The sequence below is a fragment of the Ursus maritimus genome, unplaced genomic scaffold (genome assembly GCF_017311325.1).
Source record: "Ursus maritimus isolate PB19 unplaced genomic scaffold, ASM1731132v1 scaffold_26, whole genome shotgun sequence".
Classification (NCBI taxonomy): Eukaryota; Metazoa; Chordata; class Mammalia; order Carnivora; family Ursidae; genus Ursus; species Ursus maritimus.
In genome coordinates, this window is record NW_024425119.1 from 968769 (window position 1) to 980985 (window position 12217).

General features: G+C 49.4%; 1 long non-coding RNA gene across 1 annotated transcript; it reads left to right on the forward strand.

The window, feature by feature from the left end:
* The first annotated feature begins 2928 nt into the window (after window positions 1-2928).
* Window positions 2929-7332, forward strand: LOC121105383. The gene is made up of 3 exons (XR_005837811.1): window positions 2929-4029; window positions 4111-4201; window positions 6802-7332. It is a non-coding gene; the product is annotated as an uncharacterized LOC121105383 (long non-coding RNA).
* The last annotated feature ends 4885 nt before the right edge of the window (window positions 7333-12217 follow it).

A 12217-nucleotide genomic window follows, 5' to 3' on the forward strand; every position in this document is an offset into this window, starting at 1 on the left:
ATTTAAAATTTTAATCTGAAATTATCTTATTTTAGAAAACTAACAAAAAAATTTTTGAAAATATTTTAAATCTGGTGGACCAAACACAACATCTGTGGGTCCTATTTTGACCTGCAGGTCAATGGGCATAAAGGATATGATTGGGGTTGTGGAAATGTTCTAAAATATATTGAAAATAATGCTTGTACAGTTCAACTTGGTAAGTTTACTAAAAATCATTCAATCGTACAGTTGAAATAGATGAATTATGTAAAACATGCCTCAAGAGAGAATTAAAAAAAAATTTTACCTTCAGACTGTAGGCTTGCTGCCTATGGACTAGAATATTTATTCCTAAACCCTGCTTTTGGTTTTGTAAAGGCACCAACCCTGCCGATAGCTGAGGATTGACCCCATCAGTTTATGAGGGAGGGAGTAAAGCCTCATAGTTACTGTGTGGGGCCATGGAGACACTCGAGTTCAATTCTACCTTCCCCAATCACTAGCCATGTGACCGTACGCCACTTAATTCTCTAAGCTAGTTACCTTCTTCAGACTCAGTTTTCTTATCTCTACAATGGAATGGTAATAACAATACCTGGAAGATTAAATGAAATATATTAATACATGCAAAACATCCGGTACAACATAAGTCTTAAAGTAATAATATATTTGTTGTTCGGAGTTCTTGCCACCAAGCTTACCATGCGCATTTGAGCCTGGACTGTGGGTCTCTCCTTTTCCTTCCTGGGAGATGGGTTCTACTCAAGTCTACTGCTGTTGCATGTGGTGGACTGAAAATACCATTGCTAATGCTCCCTAGCACCCGGAAGGAGGGCTCCCTACCACGCCTCAGAGGTTCACGGTGCTCACAAATTTTCAACCCCCATTTTCAGCATAAAGAGATTATATTCGGGACTTTCCAGGGCTTCTAGGAGCTGTGGCCATGTCTGCATGAGAGAGTAGTGTGTCGAGGCCTTTCGGACCTTAAGCGTGGGGTTCGGGAGAGGTGGGGAGACCCTGCCTGCATTCCCAGGCCAGTCTGGACCCTGGGCCCTAAAAACGTAGGGGAGAGAGAAACACGTGTCCAGCTAGGCAGCTTGTGCTGGGGGCGCCTGGGTGGCTCAGTGGATTGAGTGGCGGCCTCTGACTCGGGTCATGATCCTTGCTCGGGGGAGCCTGCTTCTCCCTCTCCCTCTCGCTCCCCCTGCTTGTACTCGCTCTGTGTGTCAAATAAATAAGTAAAATCTAAAAAAAGAAAGAAAGAAAGAAGACAGCTGGTGCAGGCGCTCGGTTCCCGGGTTCGCGTCCTCCGCCTCGCTGCGATTCGGTTTGTCCCTCTGTCCTCTAGGCTCCTCCTCCTGCCCGCACCGGCCTCCCCGGGGGCGGGCTTCTGGGCCCCGTCCCGCCGCCGGCGCTCCGTCGCCGCTGTGTGCGGAGGTGGGGCCCTCCTCTCGTCCGCCCTCACGGGGGGGAGCCGCGCGGGGCAAGCTCTCGCCGCCCGGGGGGTGAGGGCTGGGTGGGACGCCGGTGAGCAGGGCAAGACCCACACTTCTCTCGTGATTCGAGAAACTCGAAACGAAACTGCCGCCCCTGAGGCGTGCGTGCGCGGAGGCCTTCCAGCCGGCTTTTAGCGTCCGGAGCGCCACGCTCGGCGGCGGCTCGGCGCGGGCGCGAGCGCGTCGGCGACACTCCCGCGGTTCTGCGCCCGCCGGCGCGTGCGTCTTCTCGCTCTCCAGGCCCGCGGCAGTTGAAGAGCGTGGGTGCCGCTGAGAGCTCGGCTGTCCGCCGCCCCGGCCGGCCCCGCGGCACCGTCGCGGTTGGGGCGGCCTCAGCCTGAGCTGCCAGCCCCTTCCGGGCGGGGGTCGAGCGCGGCCAGTACTACGCGAACGTCCACCGCTAGGGCGACGGCTTCTCGAGTCCATCGGGCAACACCTGCTTTGCAGGGGGCCTTGTCCCTGCGCTTTTACGGCTGTGCCCTCGCAGCGCCTGGCAAGAGCAGCACTCAATGAGCGGCTTCTAGAGGAAGGACTGATATTTTTTTCTTTAACAAAGGACAATATGACCTTTCTGAAATTTTGCAGGGGATGCTTAAATCTAAACTTGCTGTGCTGATAATTTTTTAAAAATTTATTTATTTGACAGAGGGAACACAAGCAGGGGGAGTGGGAGAGGGAGAAGCAGCCTCCCAGCAGAGCAGGGAGCCCGATGTGGGGCTCCACCGCAAACCTGGGATCATGACCTGAGCCGAAGGCAGACGCTTAACGGCTGAGCCCCCCAGGCGCCCCTGCCGTGTTGATTGTAACACAGCTCTGTTTTCTCTTCACCGCCCCTTCCTTCACCTAGGGGATGGATTGGTGTTCGTAGTTCTTATTCAGTAGTGCTCTGGGATGGATTGTGCCCTTCTGATATTCATACCTTGATGAAGATACGGCCTTAAAAGAAGTTAAAATGAGGCTATTAGAAGTGGGCCCTACCATATGCACCCCAATGTTCATAGCAGCAATGTCCACAATAGCTAAATCGTGGAAGGAGCCGAGATGCCCTGCAACAGATGACTGGATTAAGAAGTTGTGGTCCATATATACAATGGAATATTACTCAGCAATCAGAAAGAATGAGTTCTCAACATTTGCTACAACATGGACGGCACTGGAGGAGATAATGCTTAGTGAAATAAGTCAAGCAGAGAAAGACAACTATCATATGATTTCTCTCATCTATGGAACATAAGAACTAGAATGATCAGTAGGGGAAGAAAGGGATAAAGAAAGGGGGGGGTAATCAGAAGGGGGAATGAAACATGAGAGACTATGGACTATGAGAAACAAACTGAGGGCTACAGAGGGGAGGGAGGTAGGGGGATGGGATAAAAAGGTGATAGGGAAAGGGGCACCTGGGTGGCTCAGTGGGTTAAGCCTCTGACTCTTGACTTTTTTTTTTTTTTTGAGATTTATTTATTTACTTGAGAGAGAGACAAAGAGCAGGAGGGGCACAGGGTGAGGGAGAGAGAATCTCAAGCGGACGCCAACATGAGGCTCAACCCCACAGTCCCGAGATGACGACCCAAGCCGAAACCGAGAGTCAGTAGCCCCACCCAGGCGCCCCTGGTGTCCTTCTAAGAAGAGGAAATTTGGACCCACAGCGGGACACCAGCAGCGCACACAGGCAGAAGAAAGGCCACCCGTAAGCCAAGCAGAGAGCCTCCAGAGAGACCAGGTCGGCTGACACTTTGATCTTGGACGTGCAGCCTCCAGAATTGTGAGGAAATAAATTTCTGCTGTGCAAGCCCCCGGTCTGTGGTCCGTTGTTGTTTTGTTTTGGCGGTCATAGCAAAGCAATACAAATAGAGAAGTTAAGACACCCCAGAAGGGAAGTATCTTCTGTCACAGATTAAGTGCCTAAACTTTCTGGAAATCCCCCACCGTTATGTATCACATGCGTGGGAGTTCCCAAAGGGGTATTACAGTCCACCTGTGTCTTGGGCTTACTCTTTCAAAATACGGTCCCTGTCTCCATGAAGAGTTCTTTCCCTTAAAAAAAAAAAAAAAAAAAAAAAAAAGCTTTCTTTCCCTGACCCTGGCCTGTCCAAGCTCTTTCCCACTCTCTCACACTCTGCCCCACATCATGTAAGCACCCCTGTGACAGGTGTCACTCCACATGGTAAGGCAGAACAGGGCACAAGCTGCACGTGGTTGAGGTGACCCCTGAGAACATTCCCCCAGGGCTTGGCTTTCTTTGCATAGGTGGACCGCCCTAGGCAGTTCATCCATGGGCTGTCTGTTTTAAGCTGTTTAGGGCCTCAGGGTAGGGGTAGAGGTAGGGGCAGGGGCAGGCAGAGGTGAGCTCCTAGGCACCTGCCAAGAAGCTGCGTGTTGGAGTGGGCATATGGAGATGCGAGTCTGAACAATTCATGGGGAAAGACAGGCGAGACATAAATGGGCAGAAGACCAAAAGGCAACTAATGAGCGGAGTCCTGGTTGGGCCATTTGGACGACTGCCTGTTTGTTGAAGAGATCCCACAGGAGGCTGGGGCCCCAGGGGCCGTGGGTAGGCAGACTCCCTCCACAACTCAGCCCCCAGAGTTCTTTCTTTGTGCCTGTCAGACTCTTCTCCCCTTTTCTCTTACAGGTGCCTAGAAAAGCTGCTTTCTCACCTGAGTTCCTGTTTCCCCAGTCTGCTTGGATCATCCTTTGCCGACTTTTACCCAGGCACATAGGATGTGAGCTAAGTACACGAGAACCCTTTCAGGTTTTAAAAAACATTTTGCAGTTAATAATTGCAGGCACTTCTTGGCTTACTTAGGCGTGCCTTATTTGTATTTTGGAATAGTGTTTTCTGGTAGGTCTCGAATTTACATAGAATAGCACTTTTGAGTATGGTATGGACTGCCGCCCTCTACAGTGACCACAGTGCCCACGCACAGTGTGTTATTGGGCAGTACCTGCCAGCATCGGGTCAGAGCTGATGCTCCGTGATATGGCATCCTATCCTACCACTTCCCTTTATTACCCTCCAAGTTTGCTCAACCTAGCTGGGTACCTTAGTGCTACGTTTGTGCTTATCCAACACTAAAAAGTTTCTTTCGGTAAGCCCTTGAGACTTAGTGGCCACTTGGAGATCTGCTAGGATAAATCTAGGAACCTCTCTACCTTCTGGAATGCCTCTACTCTCTCCCCCTACCAACTCTGCCACTCATCCCAGGCATTTACAGAAAGATGGCGTTATACAGGCTAGGTCACATGATGGTTCTCAACCTTGAGCGTGCATCAGAATCATCTGGGGGCTTGTTAAAGCGTAGAAACCTGGGCCCCATCCCCAGGGTTTCTCGTCAGTAGATCTGGGAAGAGTCTGAGGTTTTGCATTTCTAACTAGTTTATAAGTAATGCTGATGATTGTGGACCAGGCCTGTACTTCGAGAACCCCGGGCTAGGGTGATGGACTATGATATCTCTTTGAGAGTATGTAACTAAACATTTGATTTTTCCATGCTTTCCTTAACACTCTCTTGAGAATGCGAGGAAAGCCTGGATCAGGGTCCTGAATAGGAATTGACAAAATAAAACCAATGGTGGATCTTTGGACCTAGTTTGCTGTAAAATGTGGATCGGACAGCCTGATTTTTCACAAGCCTCTTCTTGACTCTAAGTTTCTTTGAAGGAGGAAAAATTACAAAGAAGGAAGAGATTTTCTGAGCACCAATTTAAAAACATTATTTTGAAAAATATTGAATAATCCATCTGTTTCTGTTGCTGATGTAACAAATTACCACAAACATAGCAACCTAAGAGAGCACAAATTTATTTTCTCACAATTTCTGTTAAGTCAGAAGCCCAGGTGGGCTAAGCTCCCCAGCCCAAAATCAAGGTGTTGGTGAGTCTGTGTTCCTCAGGGGGATAGTCGGCTTCTAAACTTGTTCACAATTGGGGTGCCTGGTTAGCTAAGTCGGTGGAGTGTGTGACTCTGGATTTCGGGGTTGTGAGTTCAAGCCCCACGTTGGGTGCAGAGATTACTTAAAAATACAGTGTGTAAAAAAAAAAAAAAAAAAAAAAAAAAAAAAAAGAAGAGGGAGCGCCTGGGGGGTGCAGTCGGTTAAGCATCCAACTCTTAGTTTCAACTCAGATCATGATCTCAGGGTTTTGAGATCAAGCCTCGCGTCAGGCTCCATGCTCAGCACAGGGTCTGCTTGAGATTCTCTCTCCCTCTTCCTCTGTGCCTCCCGCTTGTGCTCGCTCTATCTCCTTCTCTCTAAAATAAATAAATCTTTAAAAAGGAGGAGATTGCATTTCAGGTCCTAAGTGAGTAGTCCCTTCTGACCTGGATGGTGTTCAAGCTCTGACTCAAAACAGCCCTGTCTTTTGAGCTTTTGGGAGGCCTCTGGCTTCCTCCCCAATGTCTCCTTCTTTCATCTGTTCTCAGAGTTGTCTTCAGGTGTCTGGAGAAGCTTCATAAGCTGATCCATCTTCACCTAAAATAGCAAATTCAGCTTACAGCAGGCTTGGGCCCTCAAGGCACATACTGTCTGCCTCTTGTTTTAAGCCAGTTTCCTACCCACTCGATCCCCCCATCTCCATGAGCAGTCTCCACCCTCCCATTCTGTCCAGCAGACGCCTCAATGTCCAGCCCCAGGGTCAGACAGAAAGGACTGAAGTATCCCAGAGGGCCCCTTGGGGGCTGCTCTGCTCATCCCTTCAGATTCTCTCTGGTGACTCACCAGCGACGAGTCCCCCAAATCTTGACTATCGCCACTCCAAATGCTCCCAGGGGAAGTCACTGCACGTTCAGACTCAGTCATCCGTGCAGGAAAGGAGGGGTGTTGCTCCCGAAGCCGTGTTCAAGGGCTGGGGCAAAGCAGACCAAGACCCAAAGACAGGGCCTGGGCCCCGGGAAAGATCAGAAAGGGACAAGAAGTGAGACAGAGCAGATCTCCTTTCATCCATTGGAATGGATTTCCTTGTAATCTGTCAGTGTGCCAGATGGGGCAGGGCTTCCAGATGGAAGGTAGTATGCACTGTTCCCTATCCACATCACGAGTAGACTTCACTTACTTTCCTTTGCTGCTGCTCAGCCCCCGTCCTTCTTTCAGTTCCTTCGACCTCACCACAGGACCTTTGCTCTGCTCTTGGCCTACACCGCTTCTTCCTCTGACTCACTTCTATCCATCCCTCAGGTTTATCTGAAATAACCTTTCCTGTGGGAAACTGCCTTGTACCCCGTGCTCTGGGTTGGGTCTCCCTTCTATGCTATTCTTATCCTTCCATAGCCTAAATGTCATTATTTCAGAATTAACTGATCATTTCTTCACATTCTGTCTCCCTGTAGGCTGTGAGCGTCATGAGAGCTTCACCATATCCATTACATTGCCCCGCATACACCTGACCTCAGTAAATACTTGGTGAATGAATGAATAAAAAGGAAAACAGAAGCAAATAATTAATCATTCCTTCATCAGTGATCACTTAATAAATCCCAGGCACTGGGAATATCAAAATGAAATTCGACATAGCCCCCTACAATCAGGAAATCCACAGTTGACCACGTTCCAGGAAAAGAAGAGTCGGATTGGAGCAGGAGCAGGAGGAGTGAGGGAGGAGAGAAGCCCAGGCCCTGAAGGCAGAGCGCTTTCCATCTGCTTTGAGTTCCTGCCTTTGAATTCTGGGATAGGACCTTCCTGGCCTATTTTTGCCCCAGATGACCACTTGGATTTCTGGAGAAAGTAAAAGTCTTCTTTGTCACCCTTAGTTACTGACCCCAGGAATCTGGTCCTCTTTCTCCTCACTGGCTTGCCCCTAGAATTTCTTATCACCTTTCCCTGGGTTCCTGCATCCCCTTTCTCTTCTCGGCCCTGGTGGGTTTTTTATCATGCACTGGGGCCCACCCAGGTGGCCCCTTCCCTCCAGCCTGAGTCAGCTCATCACCCTGACAAAAACTGCATTTAAAGATTCATTATTTCATTTGCATATAAAAGGTAATCCTTTCTGCCCCTGGGCAATTCGTTTCTTGTATTACATCTTTAAAAATATTTAAGACCCCTGTATTTGCATTTTAACACAGACTCCACAGGCTCTGTGTTTGGAGGTGGAGTCATCCCAAATCTCTCCATTTGCGTTTGGAGGTGAGGAAATGTTGCCTAGGAGGTTGCTCTGACATAGAACAATTTCAGATGCAAATTGATGTTCCTGGTTAGTTGGGGGTGGTGAGGGGTTGGCACACACAACCCCCAAGCCTGGATCTTGACCCCGGAGGGACTGACCCTACCCTCATCACCAGTACAACTGAGAGGTGGTGGGGGAAGGATTAGGGGGTCCCTGGTCAGTCTTGAAAGGTAGGCCCTAATTATGGAGGTATTCTCTTTTTTTTTTTTTTTTTTAAGATTTTATTTATTTGAGAGAGAGAGAGCACAAGCAGGGGCAGGGGCAGAGGGAGAGGGAGAAGCAGGCTCCCCACTGAGCAGGGAGCCCGATATGGGGCTCAATCCCAGGACCCCCGGATCACAACCTGAGCCGAAGGCAGATGCTTAACGGACTGAGCCACCCAGGCGCCCCCGTGGAGGTATTCTAAGCCCTATTTCAGGAAAGTTTTGAAGACTGACATGGCCTTTTTCTCCATCTTGACCCACCTCCTCCACTTGAACTGGTCTCTGGGGTCATTTACCCTCAGCTTGGAACTTCTGGTGTATCACCATCCACAGATTGTTTTCTTCCAGGGGACCTTAGTTTATCTCCATAAACCAGAGCTGCAAGCACCTTTTCGTCCACATCCAGAGAGGGCAGTAAGGACAGGGTGTGGGCCTCAGAGGACAGATGCGCTCACCCCATAGCTGGTTGCCTGGGCTCAGCCTGGGCCTGCCATGTCTGTCCTTAGGGAAGCTGCAGGCGTGGAGACACTCCTTTCACTTTGTGCTCCGGGAGCAGAGGAACCAGGCTCTGTCCTCTAACTGCGTGCGACGTTGGCAGCATAGTCCCGAGAGAGTGCCCGAGGTTGGTGGTAAGCACAGGGGATCTTGGCGATGGATGGAGGAAATGTGATTCTGTTTGAGGGAGGGCCATGGAGTGATGGGGGCAGAGGAGAGGGAGTGCTTTTCTCCTGTTCTCTCTACATTCCCTTTCTCTTCTCTCCAGTTCAACAACCACCAGGCACCATTTAAATATGCCTCGAAATAAACCTTGATACTTGGAGCTCTGCTCTGCTGGACTTTGCTGACTTCCGTCCCTGGTAAACCATTACTGGGGAGCAGAAGAGACTGGATGGGCCCCGTGTGGGATGAGGAAAGCACGGGTCATGTCCTCCTCTGATGTCTCCCACCTCCTTCCTCTGGATGTTGCTCGGGGTCACATCAAATCTCACCTCCTTTATAAGGCTGTCATCAGCTCCCCTCCCTGACTCCCAAGGGATTTGGGTCTTTTATGTGTGTAGACAGTGCCGTGTATTGGTATTGAACTCTTCCTGGTGCACCTGTCTCCAGAAATGCAGTGGCTTTTAACTCTGGCCGCACATGGGAGTCACTAGGGAAGCTTTTAAAAAAAAATACCAGTACCCAAGTCCCAAGCCTGGGGATTTCGATTTCATTGGTCTGGGGTGGGGCTTAGACATGTGAGGCCTGTAAAGTTTTCCAGGTAATGTGCAGCTAAGGTTGAGAATTGGAGAGCTGAGCCCAGCATTCTGTAGGGCTTTCTTATGTCGGCATGAATGGAAGCATTGACCTGAAAAGGATTTTGGAAAGCAAGTGGCCTGAGAGCCACTCACTGGCCCCTGGGCAGTCATGGGGGGCAGGGCAAATAGAAGTGTTTAGGAGGAAAGTGGTGAGGGCACGTGTAGTGGGCATCGTCAGCTCATTCTCCAGATGTGTGATGTGTTGTTCATGGCCTCCTGGCTCGTCTTGGTGAAGGACACTGAGGTCCATATGGAGCCCTTGTTCAGAACCCTCTGCCCTCAGGCAGGCATAGTATAGTGGTCCTAGCTCAGCCACTGACTATACTGGATGGAGTTTATTAACTTCCTGGACTTTAGGTTCCTCACCTGCCAAATGAGGATGGACGGCTTGCTCACATCCCGAGGATACCGTGAGCATTCCAAGAAGTGATCCCTGTCCTGGGCCGAGCCCACGCTAGAGGCTCAGAGGATACTGCTCTCAATGTTTTCACTTGGTCCCACCTCTTGGTGGCTGCAGAACTGACTCCATGGGTTGGCTGTTGAAGCCTCGGGGCCTCAGTGTCCACACCTTCTACAATAGGGACAATAACAGGTCCTTCACAGAGTTGGAAGGCGTCAGGAGGTAAAGGGCAGAGCACAAAAGAGGCAGTGAGGAAGCGTGGACTGCTGCCCTTCTCGCTGTGCCTCTGTCTCTCTGTGTCTCCTTGTGCAGGTGCCTCCCGTGACCCCCCTGAATAGTCACAGATTGGGAGGCTCTGGATGGAGCTTTGGGGCTAAAGAGGAGGTGGAGAGATATAGAACAGGGATAAGGAAGTGCATTTTGGGGATAAAAGACCTGCTTAAATCAGAGTAACAGAGACTGTCAAGGAACAGCTCTGAGCCCCTGTTCCTGATGCTCCCTCAGTGACAAGCACTGAAGCCTGAAAGAGGTAAGGGAGACTATGTGGCCTCTTCCATCCACTTACCCACTGAGTAAACACTGATGGCGTTGTCGTAATGTGCCAAGCACAGTGCTTGGTGAGCAAGAGTCTCTGCCGTCAAAGGAGGTGCATCCTTGTGGTAGAAACACACAGGTACTGGAAGATTTCGATGTGGTCTAAGTGCTAAGACAGGGGACTGAGCAGGGGAGGGAAACTGACCAGCCCCTGACTTAGTTTTGTCCTGGGGGAAGGGACCCAGACTTGTGAGAGTAAAAGTCGTGCAGGCTGTGACTGGAAAGTAGGAGTTGGCCAGGCAAAGGGGAAGGAAAACCTTTTCCATGTGAACATGTGCTGAGTCCTGGAGGCAACAGGAGCCTGGCTTGTTCAGGGAGTGGCAAAGAATTCGGTTGACTAGCAGGAGATTGTGGGGTGAGCAATAAAACTAGTGAGGTGTTCTGGGAAAGTTTTGCAGGGTTTTTGGAAGAATGACATGATCTGATTAGCTGTACTGACATCTGTCCTTCAGAGAGGAGAAAGTCCTGGAAGAGCTTGTGCTCTACAGGTAGATGAACAGAATGTAATCCTTGGAGGAGGCAATTCTCAGACAGGTGAGGGCTCCCGGCTGGCTCAGTCAGTGGAGCGTGTGACTCTTGATCTCAGGTCAAGTGTTCGAGCCCCATGTTGGACATAGAGCTTACTTAAAAAAAATAGTCAGGTGGATGTCTGGGTTTCCAAGGCAGTTGGCTCTTTCCCTTCTGTGTTCAAGAATAACTCAGCCACCATCCATCCAGGAAGTACAGGACGTCCCACTGTTGCCTGGTCAACAGATCATAATAAAAGTCCTTCACCCCAAGAAGGCTAAGGTCCTCATGTCTATAGTAGAGAAAATGCTGGCCAAAATCGCACAGTCACACTAGAGGCCATCTCTTGCCACTTTGAAGGTAGTAAGCCACGGGTATTGGCATGATTGAATCTCTGAAGTAGCCAGAGCAAAGGACCAGAATACAGGCTCACAAGATATGACAGGTGTAATAAAGAAAGAACCGCCGCTCCACCCCCCAAAAATAGGAAAATAGGAAAAGAATAGGAAAGAAAAATAAGAACAGAACAAAGAAAACTGTAGAAAGGACAAATGTTGGTGCTTGCAAAGAGCGTGTTAGAGACTAAAAAAAAAACAATGAAAGAAAAGGTGACTCTGAGACAAGGCTTGATTCCTAGAGATACTTCAGTGTTTCACTGAAGATGGATAAAATGAAATGCACACAAACAAGAACAGCCAGCCCAGGCTTATCAATAGGCCATTGGCATTTCTCATCACCTCCTAGGCTACCATGTGTGATTGTGCACGATGAGCACTGCACAATTCTAGGGGGCACCGTTTACATCACTGACGTAGACTTTTCTAGTAATTACAACAACCGTTCCGTAAAGACCACAGAAACAGGCCGTGCCAGTGAACGGCACTGCTGACTGGCCAGCCTTTGCTGGACATTCTAATCTCATTGACCTCTTCTCCATTACACCAGGTTGAGAAAACCCAAGGGTCTACTACCTGCAACAAACACTCAGAATTTTCTTTTCCTCTCTACTTTCTTTCACTCATTCATTCATTCATTCATTCATGTGTCCATTCCTGTCTGCCCACTTGCTTGCCTGCAGCAGATGTTTTGGGGCATCTACTCCGAGCTGGGCACCGATATATCTAAAGGACCCAGCAGTAAACAGCCCTTCAGAAAGCCCTCGAGCAGTTCTCAATCTGATATGAAGATGTGTATTAAACAAACAATCGTGGAAATATGTAGATATGAATTATAAACCGACATACATGCTGAAGAAGAAAAGAAAAGGATCTTATGAAGAGTGTACCAGAGGAACTCTATTGAGATGGCAGAGTGTTCACTGAGAGCGTCCCTGAGCGGAAGCAGTAACACTGGGGCCTGAAGGATAAACAGGTGTTGGCTTATAGAGGAGCAGAGAGGCCATTCCAGGCAAAGGGAATCACACTGAAAACTCTTCAAAGAGCAAGGGTTCACCGCACGTGAAATGCTACAAGAAGGTTGGTCAGTGGGCAAAAGAGAGCAGGTGGGGACAGGGTGGAGAGACAGTCCCAGGACCAGATAAAACCTGGCCTAGTAGGTCAAGAAAAGGAGTTGGGTAGATTTTGA